Source organism: Suricata suricatta, chromosome 14 (genome assembly GCF_006229205.1).
Source record: "Suricata suricatta isolate VVHF042 chromosome 14, meerkat_22Aug2017_6uvM2_HiC, whole genome shotgun sequence".
In the NCBI taxonomy this organism is placed as follows: Eukaryota; Metazoa; Chordata; class Mammalia; order Carnivora; family Herpestidae; genus Suricata; species Suricata suricatta.
Genome location: NC_043713.1, coordinates 7,087,497 through 7,112,094, shown reverse-complemented (window position 1 = coordinate 7,112,094; position 24,598 = coordinate 7,087,497). Strand labels below are relative to the sequence as shown.

The 24,598-nt window shown below is 46.0% G+C and overlaps 1 protein-coding gene across 5 annotated transcripts in view; it reads left to right on the top strand.

Annotated features, from left to right (window-relative positions):
* SOCS6 (suppressor of cytokine signaling 6) overlaps positions 1 to 24,598 on the top strand; it is a 193,128-nt gene that overhangs the window by 102,471 nt on the left and 66,059 nt on the right. For 2 of the 5 annotated variants that reach the window (XR_003902436.1, XR_003902435.1), the window contains one exon: positions 14,756 to 14,829. The exons of 2 other annotated variants lie outside the window; for them this stretch is intronic. The gene's annotated coding sequence lies outside the window, so the exon portion shown is untranslated. Of the gene's footprint in view, positions 1 to 14,755; positions 14,830 to 19,385; positions 19,472 to 24,598 lie in introns of those variants that run through there. One more of the 5 variants, XR_003902439.1, reaches the window with a different exon arrangement.

Below are 24,598 nucleotides of genomic sequence, written 5' to 3'. Positions count from 1 at the left end.
GAAGACACTCTTCAGACACTCTGATGTTACATTGAGAAGAATAAAAAAATGGGCATTTATCAATTCCAGTTGATTGCAAAACGTACACATTTTCAAAGACTTGTTTTGCGTCATCATCTCCCCAAGGCTCCAGAGCCTCACACTCCTGGCGGTGAGATCTGCTGTGCGGAGGGTTCCTGCACCTTTGCTGCCCCACCAGGTGGGGCGCTGGTCAGAGGGAGAGGCCTTGACCCAAACATGACCCCTTGCTGCCCTAAGCACCAGGTGTGTTCAAAGGCCTGGCTAGGTATTAAGCCAGGTTTCCTTTTTCCTCTTTTTTTTTTTTTAATGTTTATTTATTTTAGAGAGAGACAGAGAGAGAGAGAGACAGAGAGAGAGAGAACATGAGCAGGGGAGGGGCAGAGAGAGGGAGACACAGAATCGGAAGCAGGTTCCAGGCTCTGAGCTGTCAGCACAGAGCTCGATGTGGGGCTCACACCCATGAACCTCGAGATAATGACCTGAGCCAAAGTCAGACACTCAACTGACTGAGCCACTCAGGGGCCCCAAGCCAGTTTTTCTAAGTAGCTTTCTCTTGATGTAAGTTTTATTATCACCTTGTTCTGGAGGAACATACTAGATGCAGAGAAACCGTGATTTTTCCGGCTTTGGGTCTGAAATTAATGATGAGAAATTCCAGAGGCCTAGGCCCCCGCCTGCCTGGATCTGGATCGAACTGGCTGTTCCTGGACACTAAACTCGCTCTTCTTTCTCGGGGAGCGCTGAGACCCAAACCTAGTGGACAGGTCAGGAAAAACCAATTTTCTTCCCAAATTCTTTTCCCCGGGCACTCTTGGCAACAGCAGGAAAACAAAATTCATTTGCCAGCGTGACATTTTCCTCATTTGCTTGTAAAAGAGCACAGGGGCGCCTGGGTGGCTCAGTCTGTTAAGCATCTTACTTCAGCTCAGGTCATGATCTCGAAGTTCATGAGTTCGAGCCCCACTTCTGATGAGTCCCACTTCTCTCTTCCTCTCTCTCTCTCTCTCTCTCTGCCCTTCTCTCTGCCCCTTGCTACCTGTGCCCCTGCCCAAACAAACAAACAAATAAAGCAGAAGAGAATAGCAAGATTTCTTCTGAGGGACACAGTGGCGGTTGTCCTGTAACACAAGGCGAGGGCTTGTGCAGGACCAGAGAATCCTCTTTGCGGAAATGCCCCAGGCTGTTTGGAGGCGCACAGGGTGGCGGTGTGTGTGGTGAGTGATGAGGAGGGTCCCTTCCATGCACCATCCGTGGCCACCTGGGAGAGACCGTCTATGCTGTCATCCCATACGGAGCAAGAGGAAGGTCTCCTTTACGAAGTCCTGAAGATGTCCCACCTCAGAGCTGCGGACGGCGTCCTTGGAGTCTGAACAGCCCGTCCCCTTCCGTTACGGGCGCCCTTCCTGCCTGGCATTTCTGTGTGACCCGCGTCACGGGTGTGACCCCTCGGTCTGCTCCCTCGGCATCTCTGGACTCCCCTAGACGAGGCTTCGAGACCTGGCAGGCCCACAGCAAATGCTTGAGCAAGTCCATTCACGAATCCAGGTTTGGATGGAATGACGTGGAAATTAACTTCTCAGGACTGACAGCTACCAGAAACATGCAGAAACGGTTGTCCCCGATGAAATGCCCAGTAATGGAAGAGTGTTTCTGACTCATAAGAGAAGAGGATTCAGATGCGGGCCGAGTTCCTAGAAATGACACCCTCCCACTTTAGAAGAGAAGGCCATTTCTCTTATGGAGTTTTGGTGCTGTTACAACTGAATAATGAAAATATTGGGTGGCTCAACTGGCTAAGCGTCCTAAGCGTCTGACTCTTGATTTTGACTCAGGTCATGATCTCGAGGTTCGTGAGATGGAGTCCTGAGTTGGCCTCTGCACTGACAGCACGGAGCCTGCTTGGGATTATCTTTCTCCCTCTCTCTCTCTGCCCCTACCCACTCTCACTCTTTCTCTCTCTCTCTCAAAATAAATAAGTAGACCTAAAAAAAAGTGGTCCCTCTTTTCTAGGTAAAAAAAAAGACTGTTACTTAGGTTAATGATAACCTCAGTCTAGTAGCTAGGACTCAGCTTGTGGATTCAGTATTGAGTAAATGTTAGGAAGAGAGTTGACAGCAGGGACCGTGGGGGATAATCATGAGATTGAATCATGATAAAGTCACTGTTTCCCTCCAATCTGAACAATCAATGTGTTCAGTGATTTCAAGTATTTATCAACACTCATGCGAACAGGGCCGAATTCACAGGTTCAGACGGTGTCCTGAATTCTCATTCAGAGTCACGTACATATTTATGGCCAGAGGCAGGTAGATGGAAGAGATGTTTTACCACCTTTAGAGCCTGTGTCTTGTCCGTGGATGACGTCTGAAAGCCAAAGTGAACCCTCCTTCCTGTGGCCGTTCAGTTCCTAAATTGTAAAAGAAGCCGCTGCTTTTCACTGCTGCTGCTTTCCTTTCTTAAACTGACAGCTGAAATACTCAACATGGCTTAACTTATTTAACTCTGGAAACAGTGTGTGGGGGAGTCACCACCACTCTCTAGTTTGACGATCAGGAAGCAAAAGTGCAGGGGCGCGATCACACGGCCACCACGTGGCAGCCGGCCGCTGGGACTCGGTGTCCACGGTCAGCCACCGTGGTCCCCGGTTAGAGTTCACTCCTGGCCTATCAAAATATGCGCTTTCGGGGAAGTTGTGAAAATCAGGTTGGGGGACACTCTGTCACTGATAGGGTATCGTCCATAAACACGACATCGGGGCGAGCTCGGCTTACTTGTCCTGCATGTAGGAGGGATCAAAATGCAAGGTTGCTCGGGAACAAAACCTCTAAAAGCAAAGAAACGGGACAAACCAACCTTGATGATGTGGAAGGTTGGGGACCCTGACTGTCCCTGGTCCCTGGCTACAGCCTGACTTTCTCCCTCCTCTGACCTATAGTAGAAAATTGCTTCTAGTTGGGATGTAAGCATTCTTGAGTCTTTGATATTTGTTCAAGCTCAGGCAGGCATTATTGACATTTTCCTGGAAATTGCACAATATTTCGTTTGTTCTCACCCTGGGATGTGTTTCATGTGTGTGTCTGTTTGAAAAATTCTGTATCTCCTCCCACCTTCCAATTTCAGATGAATAAATGTGAAGAGAAAAGAGAATATAAATCCTAGAAAAACGACGTATGCCTAAATTAAGTAATGGAGTGTCTTTTTTTTAATTAAAAAATTTTAAGGTCTTTATTTTTTATTTTGAGAGACAGAGCAGAAAGCTCGAAAGTTTGAACCCGACTCAGGGTTCAAACCCACGGTCTGTGAGATCATGACCTGAGCCGATGTCGGACGTTTAACTGACTGAGCCCCCCAGGCGCCCCAATAATGGAGTGTCTTAAAAACTCTGTGTCAGTTACACTAGCCTGTGTCATATTCAGTGTGGCATAGCTCACTGCGTGGGAATTGTTTATTTTTCTGGACTGCATGTCAGAACCATAAACAGAGGGTGCTAAAGAATAATGATTAATATAAATGTAAGAACAGCTTCTAAAATGAGGGTCGGTGATAATATGCTGCGTGACAGTTCTGACAAATCTAGACATCAGGTGGCAGGAATTCTCTATCAGTTTAGAAACACAGTCCTAACTGCTCACTGCATCAAGGGGGGGTCACACAGAAGCTCACCAGGGAAGGACCTCAGGAGGCAAAGTCCACCTGGAGAAGGAGGGAAAGTCATCTGGAGAGGTTTTGTGTTCCACGTCGATTGGATTGGAGCCCAGATACAGAGGCAGCCATCTTGCCAGCTGGTATTAAGTGATCCACTCCACCAGCGACAGAGGGCATGGACATTGTGTCACACCCAGAGAGGGCAAGTGGTGCTTCCTCAAGGTCCAGCAATGCGGGAGCAGGGTGGGGATTTAATAATGTCATGAGCAGAGGGGTCTCAGTAAGAGCAAAGGTACCTCCCACAAAGTCCCGTTGTCAAGGCTGCTGACATGATGAGGTACTTAACGTGGGTTCACTCTCCCTGACACACACCGCACAAAGGAAGAACTTGGGTGGCCTACTGAAGTATGAAAAAATACGCAATCTCAACAGAATCCCCAAAACAGCAAATAGAAGTGGGAAGTAATTTTCCATCTGGGAGAGATGGAAAAGGAAAGATGATGGTCAGTGTCTGTGAGGCATCAGGAAATACCAGCTTGCACGTGCGTTGTGGGAGGTTTGTAATATGTGCACTAGAGGGTAGTTCACACGCACACACGGCAGAACAGACTGAAGTGTTATACAAAATAGCTAAATAATAGCTAAAAAATAGCTACCCAAGAGGTGGTAATGTTACCATTGATATATTATTTTTGTATATTTTATTATCTATATTTTCTACAGTATAAATGTATTAGTTTATAGTGAGAAAAAAATGTTATGCTAAAATGTTGTAGAGATTATTCAGTCATGTTGCTGCAAGCTCTATGGTAAATTTGCAGTATGAATCCTTTATAGAAAAGTTTCGATTTGTCATCCATTTTAATATGGAGCTGGTGTTTGGGGATCTTTATTGTAGGATAATATTTTTCCCGAATCATAGATGACCGGTCATTGATGGTCATGTAGAAGCCCAAATAAATATCTTTCACGAAGGGGTAGGTACTTCAGATTTTTTAGTACATTACAGGGAAATGTAATTTACTATCCCGAGTGCAACCCTGTATTCTGACACTGTTCCAATCCAATCTTTGAGTATTTATTGAGTTGTTCTTTTATACTGAGCACAGAGTCCACGTGTGAAACTATTACACAACCACGTGACAGTGGTGATTATAATAACTTTGTAGGAGCATTGGAAACAATGATTATCCTCGGGGCACCTGGGGGGCTCAGTCAGTTGCACATCTGACTTCAGCTCAGGTCATGATCTCGTGGTTCATGAGTTTGAGCCCCACATCGGGCTCTGTGCTGACAGCCCAGAGCCTGGAGCCTGCTTTGGTTTCTGTGTCTCCCTCTCTCTCTGCCCCTCTCCCACTCATGCTCTGCCTCTCTCTGTCTCTCAAAAAATAAATAAGCATTAAAACAAATTTAAAGAAAACCCAATGATTATCCTTTGTTCCATGAAAAAGCAGAACAGAAAAGTCCATGTACTTCTAATTACAACTTTATGAAAAGAAACATCATGAAATTCTCTTTATTTTGTTTACACCTGTAAATATAATCTCCATGAAATGCAGGCCACAGCATAGGGACCTGGTTTCTCGGGAGGGCCAAAAACACGTGCACAAGAATACTACTAGTGGTCGACATTGAGGGTCTGATGCTAATATCAGCGATGATATATTGAATGATTATTTATTACTTTTAAGACTTATATTAAGTTCATGGTAGGTGCCATTATTATTCCAACGTTTAAAAATTTTTAAAAAATTTTTATGTTTATTTATTTTTGAGAGACAGAGAGAGACAGTGCCAGCAGGGGAGGATCAGAGAGAGAGGGAAATACAGAATCCGAAGACAGGTTGCAGGCTCTGAGCTGTCAGCACAGAGCCCGATGTGGGGCTGGAACCCACGAACTGTGAGAACATGACCTGAGCTGAAGCCAGATGCTTAACTGACTGAGCCACCAGGCACCCCTAAAACTTTTTAATGTTTATTTTTTGAGAGAGAGAGGCAGAGCACAAGTGGGGGAGGGGCAGAGAGAGGGAGACACAGAGTCCAAAGCAGGTTCCAGGCTCTGAGCTGTCAGCACAGAGCCCAACGTGGGGCTCAAACCCATGAACCGTGAGATCATGACCCGAGCTGAAGTTGGAGCCTTAACTGACTGAGCCACCCAGGTGCCCCTATTTCAACATTTTGACCTGAGGCCTATGGAAGTAACTTGTTTAACGTCACACAGTTGATCGCTGGAGAAGCAGCTCAAATCAAATTAAAATCTGATTCTAAAGCCTATACTGTTGGGGCCCCTGAGTGGCCCAGTCGGTTAGGTGACCGCCTCTTGATTTCAGCTCAGTTCATGATCTCACGGTTGTGAAATTGAGCCCTGGGTCAGGCTGGGCATGGGGGCTGCTTGCGATTCTCTGTCTCCCTCTCCCTCTCCCCCTCCCCTGCTTGCGTGCGCGTGCACACCCTCTCTCTCTTTCCTAAATAAATAAATAAATAAATAAATAAATAAATAAATAAATCCTGTTAATCATGATTATTCTCAAAGATTATTCTGGTTTTGGGAACCTACTGACCTGGGGTTCTCAGGCTAACGATGTAAGAAAGCGTGTGACTTTTAAATACTCAGGAGTCACTCGTTCATCATGTTCCCAAATTAGTAAGTGAGCACTCTTCCCAGACAAAAATGGTGGAGAGTGCTTATGAACTCGGAGGGAGGGAAGCGAAATGCAGATGTCAACCCAACCAGACAGTTGCCCTGGTGACTGTGTGTCCGTGACTTGACCGACGGGCGGGAGGTGGACACGTTCTGACTCTTCGCTCCGTCTACGCTTAACAGACTGGCCCCCTGAAGAAATACCTGATTGTTAAAAGGCCTCCCAGTACCATCTCATACTCTTTATCTTAAATGGCTGAGTCTTCCTTTTAAAAAAGGAAATCAGAAAGAGCTCATGCTGGAGCTTCCTGGTGCAGAGAGAGCCCCTCAGCGCTGCTCCCCGGGGGGTGTTTCCTGCCTGAGGCTCCCGAGGACCTGGTCCAGCTGTCTGAGGTCGTCCTTGCAGTGCCCTTGGGCGGACCCCAATGCTGTTCCCTCTGTTCCGTCATGGGAACCGAGTTTGGCTGTTGTGCTGAGTCAAAGCGTAGGACACCCAGCCGCTGGCTTCCTGCTCTCTGTCGGGCTTGTTGTCGTCTTTGCTCTCAACCTCCTATCTGTTCTTCAGTCTGTGCGCAAATATAAGACTTCTTGCCGTCTGTGAACGCATTCCCTCCGTCCTTCTCTCCCTCCGTCCCTGCGGTTCCACACCATCTGTTCCTGCCTCTTTGCTGGAAGCTCGTGACCTTTGGAGGCAGGTTCCGATTACGGGCTCTGAGCCTCACTGTGTAGAGACGCTGCGCAGGTTTCTTTATTTCGTGAGTCTCAATTCCCGTATCTTTGAAACGGGTAACATAATGCCAATCTCACCATATGTGTGTAAAAATTAAAGGCGATATATAAATAAATCATTTGATATGGCATCTGCCAAAGAGTAGGGACTCAATAATCTATCATATCTCTCCTTTTACCTGTTTAAGTTCACCTTTTACCTTTTTTGTCTGCTTTTTACTATTTTAACTTAGCTACTGTTTATTTATTTTTTAAAGTTTATTTATTTTGAGAGAGAGAGAAGGGGGGGGAGATGGAGGGGCAGAGAGAGAGGGAAAGAGAGAATCCCAAGCGGGCTCCATGTGGAGCCTGACTTGGAGCTCAATTTCCTGATCTGTGTGATCATAACCTGAGTCGAAATCAAGAGTACGACATTTAACCAACTGAGCCAGCCAGGTCCCCCTAGCTACTGTTTATTTAGTAACATTTTGATTCACAGAGGTGTTAGACTGCATTTTATTTAACCTTGTCTCTTCCTGAACCAGAGATAGTGCCGTGGGTATGCCAGGCATTACTAAGGCATTGTTGAGTTCAATTAAGTTGGTCAAATGAGAAACAGAGAAGAAATAAAAGGTACGTAACCAACATTCTCTGCTGCAATTAAGAGTCTTGATTCAAAGCCTAAATACCAAGAGATGTTTTACACCAGGACTACGGTGTGCTGAGCCCTAACAATTCCTTTTTTTTTTTTTTAATTTTTTTTAATGTCTTTTATTTATTTTTGAGAGACAGAGAGAGACAACGCGAGCAGGGGAGGGTCAGAGAGAGAGGGAGACACAGAATCCGAAGCAGGCTCCAGGCTCCGAGCTAGCTGTCAGCACAGAGCCCGATGCGGGGCTCAAACCCATGAACCGTGATATCATGACCTGAGCCGAAGCCGGCCGCCCAACCGACTGAGCCACCCAGGCGCCCCGAGCCCTAACAATTCTTAATGCTGCCCTGTTACTGGAAAGAATTTCAGAGCCAGTGTGATCCTACCCCCAAAGCCTCAAGGTTCTGTTTACTTTTCTCTTGCTATCCAGGACGTTGGTGTGACAGTCTGCAAACCTGTTAGAAGATCCCTAGGATAGACAGCAGTGCTGTATCAATGTGACTTCTCTACTCTTAATAATTGCAGTGTGGTTAGTAAGACCAAGACCGAAGTGTTTAGGAGGAGGGGTCATCATGTCTGCCTCTTACTTTCCAACTGTTGGGAAAAAAAGTATTATACATATTAGGACAGAGAGAATGATGGGGCAAATGTGATAAAATGTCAATATTTGGAAATCTACTTGAAGGCTATCTAGGTATTTTTTGTACTATGATTGCAACTTTTCTTTAAGTCTGAAATTATTTCAAAAGAAAGATTTTTTTTAAAGCTAAGATCACATGTTTTGTCTTACTTGACTTACAGCCAAATGAAGGAGTTACTAGACCAAACTATTAGTCTCTTTCTCCTCTCCCTAAGTGAAATTGTATGCTTGTATGAATTCCACAGCCTGGTAAATGATGCTAGTTATGTCATCGGATAAGCCTGATTCAGAACTCCTGAGGTCAGATCTGCGAGATAAGAGGCGTTTCTGAGGCCTGGCTGCCTGTCGGGCCGCCCTCCCCCATTCCATATTAATGGACGCCTCCTGGGGGTTTGCTCTTCTGCATAAATCAGGGGTAAGCACTGAGGCCTTGCCTGACCGGCAGCGACTGACGTGGGCGCCTTCACAGAGTCAGGAGACACAGTCACCTTGAGAAGGTTTAATGACATGCTCGTTTAATGGGGCAGCACAGGGCTGGGTCATTTTCCAGAGCAGTGGTCAGGATTTTTTGAATGTAACAAAGTTGTTCTTGGATGGGGGAAGGAAGGTAAGGAATAACGTTACAGATTGATCACACTGTCATGGAGAATAGAAGATAAACATTGGAACAGCTCTTTGTAAATTATGTGTTTCCCTGTGAATAAAAGTAGCTTTTCCATGCATTTCCTCCTGATACTACTGGTCTTCACATTTTCCTCCTCCAGCAAACAAAGGACTCTGGGAATGACACTAAGAGCTCACAGCCTAAACCTACGTTGTAGTCAAGTAAAAGTCAAGCATTTCTGCTGAGTCCTTGGGGCAGCCTTTTCTAATGAGTGGCTCCGAGAGAGTAGAGACTTGGGCCAAACTTGGTGTGATAGAAACACCTCAGGTGGTCCATTTGTAGGGAGAGGATTTTGACTTGAGCTGCTGGCTGTCAGCCTCCAGCTCAGCCCTCAGGGGTGTGTGTGTGTGTGTGTGTGTGTGTGTGTATGTATATGCGTGTGGGGTGTGTGTAGGTACGTGGGTGAGTGTAGGTGTGCATGTGTGTAGATGCATGCTAGTGTGCAGGTGTGTGTGGGGTGTGTGTGTAGGTGTGTGTAGATGTGCGTGTGTGTAGGTGTGTATAGGTGTGCATGTGTGTGCATATGCATGTGTATAGGTGTGCTTAGTGTGTGTGGTGTGTGTGGAGGTGTGCATATGTGTGGTGTGTGCATGTGTGTAGGTGTGTGGGGTGTGTGGTGTGTACTGTGTGGTGTGTGTGTGCTCACCACAACATTGGACAGCGAGCGCAGCATAGCACAGGGCATGTGCCCAGCTTGGCTCGGTGGAGACACCAGAACATGCGGGCACTGGTATTCTGGGATTGCAGCTGGCATCACAGGAGAGGGACCCGATGGCCACCGGAGTCCTGACCCAGCTTCTGGGCATCAGACAGGAGCCAGAGATGAGGACAGCTCAGGGATATGTCACTGATCACCTGTGAGACAGAGGATTCTCGAGATTTCCAGTTTGTTTTTTTAATGTTAATTTGACATTTAAAGAGACAGAAGAGGAGACAGAATCCGAAGCAGGCTCCAGGCTCTGAGCTGTCAGAGCAGAGTCAGATGTGGGGCTCGAACCCATGAACCGCGAGATCATAACCTGAGCAGAAGTCAGGTGCTTAACCAACTGAGCCACCAGATGCCCCCAAAACATCTTTTAAGGAGATTTTAGCATTTATTTTTTATTGAGCACTAACAATAAGTGGTGTGTACTGTTACATAAAATGAAATTTATAATTATAATTTTATGCTATTTGTGCTTTACATAAGGTCTATAGTTAAAATACAATGTAACAGATGAATCCTAAAAAATCATAATTTATTATAAGACTGTCTTGCATTTGCATTGCACATTTTAATCTTTCAAAGCCCTTTACAACCAACACCCTGATTTGTTCCTACAAAAATCACCAATGAGAGGAGTGAAGGATCCTTGGGCTGTTCCTTATTTTTTAAACAAGATTTTTAATGTTTATTTAGTTTTGAGGTGGGGGGAGGGGCAGGGAGAGAGAGGGACACAGAATCCGAAGCAGGCTCCTGTGTCCGAGCTGTTGGCACAGATCCGGACATGGGGCTCAAACCCACAAATGGGGAGATTATGACCTGAGCTGAAGTCGAATGCCTAACAGACTGAGCCACCCAAGCGCTGGGTGCTTTAAGGGCTGTTCCTTAGAATAGAACTGTCACAGGGATAAGATGCAGCCTTATGCAAATTACCGGCAGAGGGACAGGTAAACACCTGGTGTGCCGCCCTTAAATGTCCCGTGGTTATAACCGTCCTCTGGCTTTGCGCAGAGACTGCCCAGTGACTAGCTACCTGTTTGTGTCACACTCTTTTGTAGGAAAGCCATAGCCACTCCAGTCAGCTGCCTTTTCATCGCTGTGTTCTGTAATTTAAAAATCTTTCCCAAACCCCAGCACCTTAGTCTCCTTTGGTCTCCACCTGGCACCTCACACCTTTTGAAACCAATTCACTTAAGATTCGACCCACAAGAGTTGAATATCCGGTTCTGCCAGATGGAAACCAGCTTGCCCAGGTAACCTCCATTTTCATGAGAAAGTCCAGGACTAATTGAGGGGAGGAGCTCTGCCTATTTAGAGTATTTTAGACCTTGTATTTTTAATAAGGATTAGAAGTATCCGCACATCTGTCGTTTGTCCTGAACCGCCTGGCCCGGGCAGATGGTCTTATCACGGCGCTTGCACGCTGTTGAAAATGCTCCCACAGAATGGAAATGAAATTGGACTATAGTTTATAGGTTTGGCGATGAATACTTTTGGATTCAATTTGTTCACTTCCCACGGATATTCTCAAGGGAGAAATCCACAGAGACTTTGAACAATGGATAGACAATCAGAACTGCGAGGGAATAAGCATCTTTTAATATTCTCTTTATTAAATTTTAAAAACGTTTGGCTGACTATAGTCTTCTGCTTTCATTATCAGTAAAGTCATGACACTCAATTGGTGTTATTTTATGTATATAAATCAACACAGTCAATGAGGTATTACTTGATGCTTCTCTGTATAACCAGTAAAAATTTAGTAATTCTACTTTTAAGGGGAAAGGTTAGTATTTTGGTGTAGAAACAATACATTTAAATTTCAGCAGCAGAGGCATAAGCACAGATGTGAAATTTAATCGTATAGGTGCGTGCACGCGCGCTTGCACGTACACACATGCGCGCGCACGCACACACGCAAACGTGATCCCATCTCCGCGATCCTCCAGCGAGCCTTGCTGATTCCACCCTAACTCTCCGTTTCCCTCTCCATCTTCCCCGGGGCACCTACACTTCCTAACCACTTAGGATCTCTCTCCTATTCTTGCTGAGTCCCCAGCTCACTCATTTACAAAGCAGTCAAAATGCTTTTTTTCCCTTTAAATGCAAATTGGATCATGATTCCCTCCTTTCTTAGGTTTTCCGCTGCCCTTGGGATAACCTCTGACCTTCTTCAGACCCCCAGTGTTCTTTCCTTCCCATTCCCTGTGAGCACAGCTCGTGGTCTGGACTGGTCCTGAGGCCTCCACTTGAATGTCCCGTCCTCGGAGAGGTCTTGTCTGGTCACTCCGCTCTTTTCTTTCGGGGCCTGTATCACAATGCGTGATTGTATGTTCCTGAATCTGGTTACTCATTTAACGCGGCTCCACAGGGCTGGGAAAGCTCTGGTTTTTTTTGTCAGCTCTTTGTCCAGAGCACGAATGAACATACGAGGTTTCAGACAAGAGAGGGACCAGGGCAACACGACGAATCAGAACAACGACACGACACGTCCCCAGACTGGCCCCCGGGGTTCTGGGGGATTTTCTCAACAGGTCAGTTGTAATTTTCACTCTGCGTTCAAGTTCATCTAGCTTTCCTTCCCTCAACCACTCCTCTGCCCCTCAATTCTACACTTAGGATGAAGATTGTGCCAACGCTGAGTGCTGTCTTCACTGTCTACAAGAAAACTTTTCTTTTATTATTTTCTTTTTCTTTTTTTTTTTTTTTTGACATTCCAGTTAGTGAACAGTGTAATAATCGTTTCGGCTGTACGACACTGTGATTCAGCACTTGCACACGTCAACCGTGCCCTCCTTAACCCCTCACCTATTTAGCCCATCCCCCCCCCACCCTCAGTTTGCTCTCTACAGTTGAGAGTCGACTTCAAGGTTTGCCTCTATTTTGTGTTTAACCTTTGTTCATTTGTTTCTTAAATCACACATATGAGTGAAATCATTCAGTATTTGTCTTTCTGTGACTGACTTATTTCACTTAATATAATACACTCTAGTTCCATCCATGTTGTTGCAAATGACCAGGTTTCATTATTTGAGTAATAGTCCATTACACCTTGTACTAAATCTTTTTTACTCTCCTATATAGGGTCAGTAGAGCTTTTATTTTTTCTTTTTGTACCTTTACCAAGAGGTAAATGTGGTGATGAGTAGCAGGAGAAGCAGAGAAATAACTTTGTACTATTTAAAAAAATCCTCATAAAGGTTGGCCTCATTGGCTAATTATTTGCATCTTTTACCTTAAACATAACAATTTAAAAGGATTGCTATATTTTTATTTTTAAATTTTTTAACATTTATTTATTATTTTTGAGAAACAGAGATAGAGCGTGAGCAGGGGAGGGTCAGAGAGAGAGAGAGGGAGATGCAGAATCCTAAGTAGGCTCTGAGCTGTCAGCACGGAGCCCGATGTGGGGCTCGAACCCACGAACTGTGAGATCATGACTGAAGTTGGAGGCCTGATCGACTGAGCCACCCCCGTGCCCCAGGATGGTTATATTTTTTAAAATCTCAGTTTAAATATGTACATGAGCTTGTGTCTGACCTCTTCAGTTAGAGAGTAAGACACGGTTTATTTTTCCTTGGCACTGAGCTCTGAGTTAAATTGAACACTCATATTGAAAACATATATATATATGGATGCATGTGTTTTTCTGCATATATATATATATATATATATATACATATATATATTTCTCTCCTCTCTTAATTTCTCTTATTGCTTTTGAATGGTGAGGATCCAAGTTCATTTTGCATGAAATATATATTTTTTAACAAGTTTATTTTTTAACAAGTTGACATTTTTTTTAACATTCTGTAACCATCTGTCACTCAGTAATTCTAAAAATCAGATGTATCAAAACATGGTTTTTTTTTTTAGAAGAAAATGTAATAATTTCTTTAAGACCTTCATAACCCCCAAAATGTCTTGGGGTCATTTTGCTTCGAAGCAACACTGACCCCCTGTGGCCAGGAGAATATTAGAAAAAAAAATTTTTTTTCTTTTTACTGAGTTTTCCTTCTAATAATTTCTCTTTCATGGCAATATTTGTTTTCAGTCCACACAGTTTATTTTAACTTAACAGGCGGTATCCTCAGTCTATAATTCTGGCTCACCAAGGCAACATTTAAGAAAGGACCCTCATGTTCATTGTCACTGTGGGGTGCCCTCCCTAGGCAATTTGGCAGACAGCCTCACGGAGTAGGTGGGGACATGTTGGACTGTGTGGTCATTTGGGTCCGTGGTTCTTTCCAACATTTACTTCACTTTTCTCCCGTTCCTTCCATGTCTATAAGTTTTATTTACCGCAGGACGGCCCTGAGTCAGCCATTCCGTTTCCTTACTGCTCAGTGCCCTCCCTCGCCATCAGCTTACTTTTCAAAATACCTGTGTCTGATTCTCCTTCTCACTTCTAATTTCCTCAGCTTCCCTAGAGATCACAGCAGCTCTCTGATTTTGCTCCTTTTTTTTAATTCTTAAATTTTTAAAGTTCATTTATTTATTTTGAGAGAGAAAGTGAGCAGGTGCACGAGCAGGGGAGGGACAGAGAGAGAAGAAGAGAGAGAATCTCAAGTAGGCTCCACGCTGTCAGCACAAAGCCCGACTGGGGGCTCATGAATCGTGAGATCATGACCTGAGCTGAAGTCAAGAGTCAGAGGTTTAACCCACTGAGCCAGCCAGACGCCCCCCCCCCGCTTTTAAAAATTAAGGTCTGATAAATGTACATTATATTGGTTTCAAGTGTACCACCTATCTGATATGTGTATTACAATAAGTCTAGTTAACATCCACCACCTGCTGTAGTTACAGAACCTTTTATTTCCCCTTGCGATAAGAATTATTATTTATTTATTTTAAAATATAATTTATTGGCAAACTGGCTAACGTACAGTGTGTAAAGTGTGCTCTTGGTTTTTGGGGGTAGATTCCCGCGATTCAAGCATAAACTGTAGTATTATTAACCACAGTTCATGGCTTATTTATTTGACACCTGCAAACACCTGCCACGGGCTTGACCCCCTCCACGCTCCCTCTCCCCACCCACCGGTCTGTTGTCTGTCACCCTCTTTTGCTCTCCTTCCCAGCCCATCGGCCCGTCCCCAGAAATGCCGCTCCGGCTGTTTGGAGGACCAGCTGTTCCGTGTGGGTCTCCGATAAGGTAAGTCAGACCTTGAGAGGAGTTGAGAAATGTTTATGCCAATTTGACAAGTGATTTTATGTACGTTTGAATGTACTGAACACAAGCTGGTCAGAGTGCATTCGCCGCTGAGCGTGTGAGCGGCTCAGCTCTGCTTTTCCCACCGGACTCGTCTTTCTTAAATAATCTTTTCCTGGGTGTCATTTCCTGATTCAAAGGCTTCAGTGTCTTCTTCCCGGTGTGTCACATCTGAACTGTCCGTGGGATTTCTAGCGCGTTCTAACTTCAGTCTAGCCGTCCAGCCCCCTCCGGTCCCTCTCACTGCTGATTCTCAAGACCCTTGTACGTGCATTCCTTCACCTCCGTTCTTCCTCTGCGCATTAGATTCCGGAGCTGACCCCCCCCCCCCCGAGATGCCCTTTCCTTCCCTGTGACCCCTCCACACAGGACCGTTGCTTCAGGCTCCACTTTGCATTTACTCTGCAGTCAGCGTTTGCTGGACCCCAAACCTAACTGGTCTCCACCCTACTCGGTTCCTGTGGCACTCACAGCCACAGCGGGTCAGGCATGCCGAGGGCTTCGTCTATGCAGGCCTGGCTCTGTCTATGCAGCCAGGGCTCTCTGCACCTGCGGTTTCTGTGTACGGTGTCCTCAGGTTCTTGCCCCAGCCTGACCAGGCTACGTGAGTCATTCCATGCCCATTTTATGGACGAGGAAGCTGAGACACAGTGTGTTAAGTCTCATACTCATGGGCGCATAGGTTGGAGCGTGGATAATAGGGAGCCTAAGTTGTTCTTTGATTTCTCTGTGAGACACGTGTTAGGAACTCCAGATGAAGATACCGATGTTGGGCGTCCTAGGCCACAGAGCTGGTGCGGAACTGGTTTGAACCTGTGTGGTTGTGTCCGTTTCCTTGGGCTGCTGTAAGAGATTATTACAGCCCGGCTGGCTTACCACAGCAGAGTTATTGGGGCGTCTGGGTGGGTCAGTCAGTCAGACTTGGGCTCAGGTCATGATCTCGCGATTTGTAAGTTCAAGCCCCGCTTCAGGCTTGCCGCTGTCAGCGCAGAGCCTGCTTCAGATCCTCTGCCCCCCTCGCTCTAACCTTTTCCCGCTTGGGCTCTCTCTCCCTCTCTCTCTGTCTCTCTCTCTGTCTCTGTCTCTGTCTCTCTCTCTCACACACACACACACACACACACACACACACACACAGCTGATTTATTATCTCACGGTGTTGGAGGCGATGAGCCTGAAATCAAAGTGTCCACAGGCGTGGCTGTTTCTGGAACGGGAAGGGGGGTCTGTCCTCACGTCCGTCCTCCAGCGTCTGGTTGTCGACAGCAAAGCTCGGCGCTCCGTGGCTCAGAGCCGAGTCCCTCCCACATCTGCCTCCACGTGCTCACGGCCTTCTCCCCTCCGTCTGTCTGCGCCGGATCTCCTTTCTTTTCTCTTCTAAGGACACCAGTCATTGGACGTAGGGCCGGCACTGAGTCCGCATGCCCTCTTCTCAGGACATTTAATGAATAATATCGGCAAACAAACTATTTCCAAGTAAGGTCACATTTACAGGTGCCCCGGGTTAGGACGCGAACACGTCTGTTTGGAGGACACTGTTCCACCCACTAGGGGGCTGGTCTACGCGGTCCACATTCTTCTCATGTCGTGCCGCCTCATACGGATCACTGCGTGTCGCACGAGTCAGCATTTGCTGACAGCCCTGCAGACCCGTAGCTCGGTGCTACCCAAGGCCGTTGAGTCCAGCTGTCGGTGCTTACGGACTGTGGGTTACACGTTCCCGACAGCCCCTCGTGGCCTCTCCAGGGCAGCACAGACAGGAAACCGCTCACAAGGCAATGGCAGGTGTCAGGAGGCTGAGGCCTCCTTGGGCGGGAGACACTGACATAGGATTTGAGGGCACAGCGTGTGGAAAGTTCGCTGACAGGTGTGCAAACAGCCACTCCTGTGTCTAAGCAAAGTGGGCGGTCTTCCCACTCACAAAAACCAATTGGAAGCACAAGGTAAGGAATGAGTAATTATTAAGCTCCTACTGTGTGCTTGGTTCTGCCACCCAGACTACTTTATTATTATTTAATTCTTGCTTTGCCTGATAAAATTCAGAGCAAGCAGGGGCAGAGGGGAAGTATCTAAAGTAGCCAAATTGCAGTTGACTTGGGGGAAAGGCAGGCTAATAAGGTCCAAGAAAAGCAAAGAAAAGCACTTTAGTGATTCATTTTGAAAACGATTCTTGAAAAAGAAGGGAACCTCAAGGTATCACAGATCTTATCAGTCAAGTAAATGCTTTCGGGGAAAAGACAAGCAGCCCGCTCTGTGAGAGGGGCTCTGTTTTTGTGTTGTCACTCACCGGGCAGCTTTGGAAGCTGACTAGTGGGAACTGCTCAGAACTTCTCATCTTCAAGTTTCAGCCATACTTTCTTCAGCGACTTCCCTTCAGGGAAGTTAAAATTAGTGGAATTAATTCCGCACACAACAAAGCCTGACTCAGAATTTCAGAACTCGATTTGCATTTTAAACCTTCAGGAGTAAGAGTTTTTGTTTCTTTGCTTTGTCAGGGTACCAGACAGCGCTTTGAGCTGAAATAGCGTGCAGTGGGACTGGAGGCTGGCTGGTGGGGGGGGTCGGGGGAGTCCACCTGGAACGCTCCCTCCAGGAAACTCAGCCTTTGAACTACTTTTTTTAAAAAAGTGGATTGTTCCCTAAAGAGAATGAGTAAATATACCTCAAGTTTAGTGCTCTGTTGAAAAAAGGGCTCAGACCAGACTGCTTTTCTAAAATGACTCAATCTCTGATCAGAAACTGGGTAGGGGAAAGTAATTCTTCTGTTTGTCTTTTGATACCTGTTTTCACGCTTGATCCTCTGTTTCTGGATATATGTTCTTGATATGTTCCTATTTTAAAATCTCTCCTCTCCTTTAGAGCATGGTCCGTGTTTCTCTCTCTATTCCGTGAGGGGGGAAATGGGAAGATTGTTGTCCTGCTATCCTCCTGGCCCAGAAAGGGCTCTTGTTGGTTTACCCACAGCACCCCCTTGTGGCGTTTCTATGCATTTCATGCCATAATTCTCAAAAGTTTAAATTTTTCCAGGGCAAGAACAGGCTAAATTTGATTTATATATATTTTTTCAAATTAATAGAATTACTTGTGTCTATTGCTGCATCTGGTAGGCTAGCTTCAAAGCCATTCTTAGGGCATGGAGAACCATTATTAGATTTAGGAATGAAGCCTGTGGCTTGGAATGACCGAGCCCATGGTCCACATAAGGTTTGAAGACATTTTAGCAGCAATGAAACTAAATCTATGCCTAATCCTTGCAACTGATTTGTTTTAAACACTTGGACATTGTAATTCTGATCCATATTTCTCAAGATTAATGTGATTTTAATTGGTTACTGTTACTTTGTGGTATAGTATTCCCTTTTTCTTTGAATTCGGGATATAGATTCTCAAGACTTTTTCATTAACTGCTAAAACGTGTATCTTGTGCAATACCTTATAAGCTCATACTCAACTTAAATTTGTGTGAAATTGTTTGGAAATTAAGTAGTTTGAGTGAAAATTTCATATGTGAGACGTCTAGCAGACTCAGGGAAAATTAGAGCCACCACAGGCTTTCTATTTCTAAAAAAAAAAAAAAAAAAAAAGGAAAAGCCCCAAACCCCTCCATGTTTCCAATCAGAGAATTAAAACTCAGAATTAATGCATTTCAGATGAGCAGAATACCGGGCTTTGAGTTCTGCTCTGCCTCTCGGTATTCGACATGCTGGTGAACTGATGTCAAAAATGCTGCCGTCTCTCCTGTGCCACCGTAGTTTTCGGTCACTATACTCACTTCTCAGTCTGTTCTTCAAATGTGATTTTGTTCGAACAATTTAGATTAGGAGGTCATTGATAGACCATCTAAAATATGGGCTTGCTCGGACTGTATTACAGATTACGTTTGAGGGCACTAACTAAATACTTAGTTGTGTAAATAATCAGATCTAAGGGGACTAGTGTAGAGATGAGTGTGTGAATGTGTGTTAATAAGCATGTTAATGCATACTTAAAACTTATATTGAATTTACATGTGTTTTGCATGTGTATTCTGGGGAAAAATGTAATTCCTTCTAGAAGCAATTGGTGTCAGGTTCCTGTACTTAAATGTCTGTATTCAGCTTTCTGAGGAACACTTCACCTTGTTTTATCTAACTAGTTATTCTAAGGAGTGCTTTGGATTTGCCCCTGAAATTTGTTTTGGGATAATTAACTAGGACTCCTACAGTACCTGTATCTCCAATAGAACATTTAATACGCTATCTGTAAGCTGCTGACTTGAACTTGAGATTATGCCTTCCTGATTTGTCATCTTTTATGAAGAAAAATGTTTAAAGGAGATTTATAGGACTTTATAAAACTTTCGGGTCTCCTAGTGAAGGTTTCCTTTGCTTGCTGGCTTGCTTACGTATTTACTTGTTTCTTTAAACTGTGGTAAAACCCACACGATGCAAAACTTACCTGCTAAGCTTTTTTTAAGTATAAGGTTCAGTGGTGTTAACTATATTCACATTTTTATCCAACAGGTGACGAGGACTTTTTTATCTTGCAAAACCAGAACTCTGTACCCATCGAATAGCTCCCTTTTCCCTTCACCCCATCAGGGCCTCAGATACGGTGAGGACCAGGGATGATGGAGGGGTGGGGGCAGCTGCTGGCAGGAAGGTGGTCAGGCGGTGCTAAACAGCAACAAAAACAAATCAAAACCTATTTTACATTATAATCAGTCTACTGTACCAACTCTTCTCTATGCAAAGTAAGTTAATCTCATTCCGATGATTAATATGTCAACTATTTGTTATCAGCTTCCCCCCCCCAGGCCAATTTTGTTGATTTTTAAAAATCCAATTTCATGTATGGGGGAAGGATCCATGGTATGACTTGTACTAGACAGCTTTGATTTTTTTCTAAACTTCAATGCTATGTTTAAAAGGCCTTCTACAAAGTGTTAAAAAAAATATCAAATCCTGGTGCCCGATGAAATGAAGTTAGGTATTTTTAATTCCATGGATGAGAACGGCATCAGAGAACATGTCTCTGTTTGTCTGTGTCCATTGGTGAAGGAGGGGAGGCTACTGTTTTGTGAGTGTGATCGCTCTGGAGCTCAGAGTTGTGACTGAAAGTGTCATATGCCATCCTTTCCCTCCAGGGTCCTATCTTGTCTTAATTTGGGGACTTTGTGTCGGCAGCAGAGGACCTGATTGAAAATGACGAAACTCTATCATCACATATGCATCCTAACAGCCCTTTCTCCATATTGATTTTTTTTTTTAAAGTTTGTTTATTCATTTTGGGAGAGAGAAAGAGAGACAGAGAGTACGTGCAGGCAGAGATGGAGGGAGAGGGAGAGAGGGAGAGAGGTCCACACTATCAGCGCAGAGCCCGACACGAGGATCAGACCCGTGAGCCGCGAGATCATGACCTGAGCTCAAATCGAGAGTCAGATGCTTACCCGCCTGAGCCGCCCAGGTGCCGCTCCGTATTGTACTTTTAAAGTAGGCTCTGGCAACAATAGGTCTGGATTTTAACTCCATCTCTGCCACTTACCACCCATATTAGTTACATTGCTGTGTGACAACCCTCAAACCTGGCAGCTAAAAACAGTATCTATTTATTACCTCCCAACTGCTGGGGGTCAGGAATCCAGTCAGTTTAGTTTTGTCTCAGGTATGTCTTAGATGTCTGCAGTCGAAGAGGAAGCACGGGCTGCGGCCTCATCTGAAGGCTCAGCTGGGGGAGAAGCCACTTTTGCAGTTGGCCGGCCTCAGCTCCTTGATGGCTACTGGCCAGAGACATCGGTTCCTTGCCACATGGGACTTCCCAGGGGGAGCTCACAACCCAGTAACTGGCTTTCTCAGTCCTAGTGAAAAAATCGTGAAAAAGAACTAGAGACGGCTAGTAGGGTGGAAGTCGGAGGCTTTTTAAAAATTTTATTAAAAACTTTTTTTTTTACTTATTTTGAGAGAGAGAGAGAGAGAGGGAGAGAGAGAGAGAGAGAGAGAGAGAGAGAGAGAGAGAGAGAGAGAGAGAAACAGAGCACATGAGTGGAGGATGGGCAGAGAGAGAGGGAGAGAGAATCCCAAGCAGGCTTTGCACTGTCCACACAGAACCCACATGGGGCTTTAACTCATGAACCATGAGATTATGACCTGAGCCAAAGTCAGGAGCCACAGGCTTAACCAACTGAGCCACCCTGGGGCCCCTGGACTTTTGCCGTTTTAATCCATCCTCCTTCTTGCTACTATCAGCCAGTTTCATGGCTTTAAATATCCTGTTTGTGGAAATGTCTCCCAGCTGTCATCAGGAAATCTCCTTGATTTCCAACCGTGCACTGGCGTCTCTGTGTAGGTGACCTCTGCTTGTCTAAGATAACATATATCTAAATCTTGTGAACTGATCTTCCTTCTGGAAGCTTTCCATTAATTCCAAGTCCAGATTCCTTTTTTCATTATAGCTCTTGGCACTTTCTTGTATATTATATATTTTACGTCTTTTTCCTTATTTCTATATAATTCTATTGTCTATGTCTGCCTTCTAGAACATAAGCTCCATGAGGGCAGACATTTTTTCCTGCTTTGAGGAATATGGAATCTTATTAAGGTACTTGAAGATGGGTGAACACAGAGTAGACCCAATAAATATTTGTTAAGTGATGGAAATAAATGAATGGAAAGGATGAGCGATACAACATTAGGGAAGTGCTGTGGAGAAAGAAATGCAATCTTGTTCTAGCTTTTGGTGCGTAATTGGGACAGGCAACTCTGCGTCTTGTCCTTGTTGTCCCTCAACTCGCTCCCAAACAGGACGTGCTAATAGGCAGGGCAGAGACGACATTGGGCAGAGGAGGAAGAGAGTGTAGACCGCATCTGCAGAGGAGCATCTCCGAGATCTGGGTGGCAGGAAGAGCCAGGGGAGGGAAGGTAAGTCACACTGGTAACTTCCATGAACAGCGGGGGTGGGGGTGGGGGAGGGGGAGGGGAGGGATTTGGGATTGACGGGAGTGGTGATAAGAAAGCGAGAAGCAGATTGGTTTTTATTGATCTGAGAACTAGAATTATTGAATAAATGCACAGAACAACGTGAAAAACAGGCTGCTTGGTATTGCTAATTTAAAAAGAAGAGTAAATTACTTCATTCAAAAAAAATGCTTTAAATATCGAAAAAAATTCCAGCAAATTGAATAGAGCTTTCTTTCTTATTATTGTGAAAGGTCACAGCAGTTCTAATTCCAATGTCCAATTACCAGGCACCATCAGCAAGCAAAGTAGAATCAACTCAATTTCAATCTAAGGCATTTGCCTCACCTCTAACTAGCTTTGGTATGACTCACTGCAATTTTCTCATCAAAAAGCTAATTTTAGGAGCAAAATGTCAAGAAAAGATGAGAAAGAAGAGCCTGGTTTTGCGGAGGCTGGGAGAGTTTTGAATTTGGGCTGCACTTGTAAGCTACCTGTCAAATCAGTCACCTGCAGAAGCCTCTCTGATGTGGTGGCCGTGCTCCGAGGGAACAGCGTGTCTGTCCCTTTCTCTCATCTCAAATGTAGGGTGACATTCTGCTCTAGCTGGTGCCTAACTTTTGACTTGACCTGATGCAAAACCTTTTTTTTTTTTTAAATTTTCATTTGTCTGGGTGGACTTGACATTCTGAACATGTGGTATGCTGGCTTCTTCACTGGCTACAATTGTCCTGTAAGAAATATTTTCGGTAAGTGAAACCTATATAAGGAGGGAAAAAGCAGATTTTCATTTTCCAGCCTGATATTTCGGCCTTTCGCTGCAAAAGAAGAACTGTTTGTCTGTTTCCCTGAGTGATAATAACGAAGCCATCAAACATTCCGTGACGGGTCTGCACGCAGGCCTGTGGGAAGGGCGCTCTCCCACAGGTGCCGTGTGTAAGGGTGTAAGCATCTGCTGTCCCTGGCCACGTGCGGTGGGTGCAATTTCAATCCCTCCTGCTGCAAGTCTGGGAAAGCTTATCTCGTTGAAGCCACACAAAAATTACAGAATAGTTACCCAATTACCTTCTGTGTTCTTAAAAGGCAGATTCCTCATCTAGAAGCCCCAGGCCTTGCTGTCTTGGTCTTTGTTGATAACCTCAGGCTTTGTTTTTTTTTTTTTTCAAATGTTCATTTATTTACTTAGAGATAGAAAGCACAGAAAGGGCCGGGAGAGAGCGATAGAGAGTCCCAAGCAGGCCGGACATGGGCCCGAACCCACGAAAAGTGAGCTCATGACCTGAGCCAAAACCAAGTCGGATGCTTACCCAACTGAGGCACCCGGGCGCCTCTGTCTTAAGGCCTTGAACTATGTTTGCTCTCTTGTTTGGTCCCATGTTTAAGGGCTGTGTGCAAAGATGTGAGCTGGTATCACAGTTATCTTTTTTGCCATATAATTGCAAGAAATTCTTAGTGTATGGAGGTACCAAAGGCTGGCAATTACAAACATCCAGAAGTCTGATTTTTTCCCTCCCAGCGGACAATCTGTATTGGCAGTGCGAAACAGTAACAAATGCAGAGCTATGGAGCAGGGGGCCCCCCTCCCCTAAGGAAGGGCCCTGCAACCAGCCCACCTGGGCGAGGACACTTGACCTTGGCCACGTTGGGCCCAGCACCCTCTGAAGGACAGGCTCTCAGGCCGAAGGGCTCTCTACGGCATGAGAGAAGGGAGCAGCACCCTGGAAGGGACATGGGCTATCTCCCCAGCTGGGGGCGGGGTGTCAGGGGCCTGGCTAAGCCTGCACCTCCCCCAAACCCAGGTTATCTCTCTACCTCATGCCTCAATGTAGCTCCTAGCAGTGATTAGCCAGGTTGGACCACCAGCCCTGTTAGTGACCCGGCCCGACCTAAAGTGGGTAGTTTGCACCTCAGCCTATATTTTCGCCGCCGCGGGGCTGCAGGCCCCCAGAGCCTGCTGGGATCCCAGGGGCTGGTTTAAGCCAGAAGAAACAGAACAAACCAAACCCTTTTTAGGTCTCAGAAATCAACCCAAGATGGCGGGCGTCAATGTTAGCGCCCCACACACGCTTTGTGTCCTGAAGGCAATCGTCCACCATGACAACCTCCGTGCCCCCAATCATGGGGTACAAAAACAGGCAGGTCCATCTACGAAGAACCTTAGCATGGCCTTGAACCCACATAGCCTTACTGTGGGGTGGGTTGTGGGATGGAGCATGGCCTGGTCTCTCAGTTGAGGGCCTAACCCTGCCGCAGCGCTGGGCCGCCTGGCACTGACTGCCTGTCTCTGGTTGTGTCCTCCACACCGTCCTGGAGGCCCCGTCCCGTCCGGTCCGGGGAGGCCCACTCCCTTCCGGCCAGGGGCCCAGTCAGTTCCCCGGCAGCCAGGCGGGAGCGGAGGCCGGGGCTCCAGCCTGTGGAGGCTGCTCTGCGCCTGGTTGTGACCTGCAGTGGCGAGTGCCACTCTGTCAGGCCTGCAGGGCACGTGTCTGCTCAGCAGGTGCAGCGCGGGGCGGGGCCGTAAGCAGGTGGTGTCCCCACCCCCTCCGCGCATGCGCCCCGGGCAGCCCCGTGCTGCTGCTGCGTCCGCCTGGAGGCCCGCAGGAAACGCAGCACCTCTGCGTGGGGACCCGGGGTGGCCGTACGGTGCGTCCCCCGCTGAGTGCCACGCTGCCACCGCCTGGCGCCGGGCGCCGGGCGTCAGGCTTGGCGTGCACCAGCTCCGGAGCCCGCGCTTCCCTCTGCTCCACACCCTTGAGCCCACGTCGTTGCCACACCGCGTGCAC